The following is a 2,840-nucleotide window of genomic DNA, read 5'->3' on the forward strand; positions in this document are numbered from 1 at the left end:
GTGGTTTGTTTCTGGTGAGAACGTGATCCAACCTTGATCCGACCCAGCAATAAGGTGTATGCCACAGGTCGGTGCTAAATGACATTTGTAGTCAGGGTGTGCTTTGCATATTGGACGCAGGAGGCAGGTAAACAAAGAACTGGTTAAAGGTTAGCCACTAATCGGAGTAATGGATCAGACACACACTAGTCCAGAACACGGGACCTTCTTCCTGTGTTTACATTCTTGCTCCCGCCTCAATTAGGTCTGACCAATCAGCGGTGAGAAAATTATCACGTGGATTGCGATGACACGTTTTGGTGCATTTACAGATAAATTAAACATTTTAACATGTTTTTTTTGTTACAAACACAGTGAATAAATCTTCTGCTCGTGTCCATTTGTACTGCCTCAACTTCCACACTGAACCTGAACAAGGCCTTGCTTCAGGTCTGATGCACCCGAATTTACCTGATTTTTATTGCCAATGAACCAATACTCACCTGCAGTATATTGCCAGTAGTCAAATGACAGTAATTATATGAAAAGTACCAAACGTACACTTAATGTCTTTTTATTTTGTTGCAAACCTTAAGACATCTGGTTGAGTCTAACAATCATCAGGTGTTGTGCATGTTTCTGAAAGTATTTTTTGAATATATACATGAAATGCAAGGCTGCCAATGCTGCTGAGCCATCTTACTCCAACTGAGCTGACTGACATATCTCTTGTAGGTTTATGTAGGTGGTTTCTGACACAATGCCATGCTGAATAACCATTTGCGGGGGCATTGTAGATTATCATAAACCCAACATTCAAACTGAGGGAGCAGCACTCTGTGTGTTAACATCGCTGCTGTAATGTGCATCTCATATTCTGACGGTGCAAATGAGTCAACCATACAATGCTAGGCTTGTGCTGTTTATGGGGCAGTTGGTGAAAGCTGGCGATGGGCATGGAAAATCTGCCACCTTCTTTCAATAAGAGCAGGATGGGACAAGTCACAGGCCGGGGATGTTCTGTCAGCCAGTGGCTGAACTCTGACCTTTCGTGGAGCGCTAAAAGCCCACCGCCAGGAAAGAAAAACAGCCTTCAGTACGCCGCCCAAGCAGGACGTTACCATGTGATTCCATTACACCCCTTTTGGTGCTGGTCCAGCCTTTCACTGTCTGTATGTTTCCCTGTGAGTATGTTTTTCCACCGGGTTCACAATGTCCCTCAGGAAGTATGTGTCAGAACAGCCCACTGATGGCCATTGCTTTGCTAATGGGTGCAAGAGAGACCGTCAGAGGGAGCTAAGAAAGAGCACTACCTGGGAGAAGGACAGGGTTTTGTCCATACCTTTAGAGTCAGCCTGCGGAGGAGCAGTGTCCAGGCTCAGCAATGTGGCTGTGGCTGGTAAGTGGGCCGCTCACTTAAAATGTTACTAATGTGGTCTGTAATACAATGGGGAGTGGAGTTCAGGCTGGAGATACACCTGCAGACTAGGACCTAATGTGCATTTAATACAGTGGCTATTTCTTTCGTGATCACTAATTTTAGGCCTAACACACAGCAGGGGTACTAGAAAAAAAAGTTAATTATTAGAGCACATTTCAAACACAAAGTCAAGGCAATGTTTTACATAAAAACATGGAAATGGAAGTGAAGAAACAAGTAACATTAACATAACTACTGGTAATATTGTCATACTTTATAATCGTTTACAGCCAGAGCTTTGGCGAAGATATTTTGTCACAACCAAAGTATGCTACTAAAGTCATCTAATGATGCTTTTCCACTACACGGTACCTACTCTACTCGCTCTGCTCTGCTTTTTTTGCTTTTCCATTAGGTATTGGTACCTGGATCAGGTTACTTTTTAAGTCCCTGCTCGCTCGTGTTTCCAGTCAAGCCGAGTAGAGGCTAATCATGATGTACAAAGCCCTGACTGGCCAGAGAGACATGTCAATCACAAGATGTTAGTATGAGTAGTGCTTAAAAATGCTGATCTGTACACACTGATGGCTAGTTAATGGAATAAGAGAGATATGAGTGCATATGGTTTGTTCTGAATCTATAAATTGAGCGATCAAGGCATGTACTTTTACATGTAGTGCAGAGTTTTGGCTTATTTTGACATAATAAATACAGAGTATCCTTAAACTATAATTTTAAGAATAAGCATAAATTCATAACTTACTTAAAGGAACACTATATAATGTTTTTACCTGAAAATAACAGCTTCAAAATCCTTTTGATACTTCACTGACCTGTAATAGGCTCAGTACAGCAGAAACTGCACTATGTAACCCCTTGTAGTTGATTTCAGTAAAAATGAATTACACAAGGGGGAGCCCCAGGAGCAAAAAACCCAGAGCTTATGTAGTGTTGCTTTAAAACATTGCTTTGGATTTTTCAAAGTTTCTAATACACTGCTTGACTAAGGACTCAGAAATAACATAGTAACAAGTATAAAATGTAAACAGCTCACTAAATGATTATACCTAATAAAACATTGTCATGTTCAGGAGACTTTGTTTCTTAATAATTCATAGATTTTTTTATGTTCCCTATGTGAGTTTCCAACCACTGGTGGCACTGTTTCACTACATACACTAAAAGTCTCTGTTATGTACACAAAGAAGAGCTACAAATACAGCACAGTTTTCTGTTAGCAATAGTGCTACACAAACACAAAACACTGCATTTCTGACTTTTGGGAGATTACAGTTACATTTCTGCTTAGGTTTAGGGTTTGATTTAAGGTTAGGTTTAGAGGAATTAAGTATGAAAGCTGGTTTTTCACTCTGGGTTGCCAGATATTTACATAAAATGTGGAATGCTCTTTTCTATTCTATTTTGAAATATGTACATTTTC

This window comes from Hoplias malabaricus, chromosome 3, assembly GCF_029633855.1.
Source record: "Hoplias malabaricus isolate fHopMal1 chromosome 3, fHopMal1.hap1, whole genome shotgun sequence".
Classification (NCBI taxonomy): domain Eukaryota; kingdom Metazoa; phylum Chordata; class Actinopteri; order Characiformes; family Erythrinidae; genus Hoplias; species Hoplias malabaricus.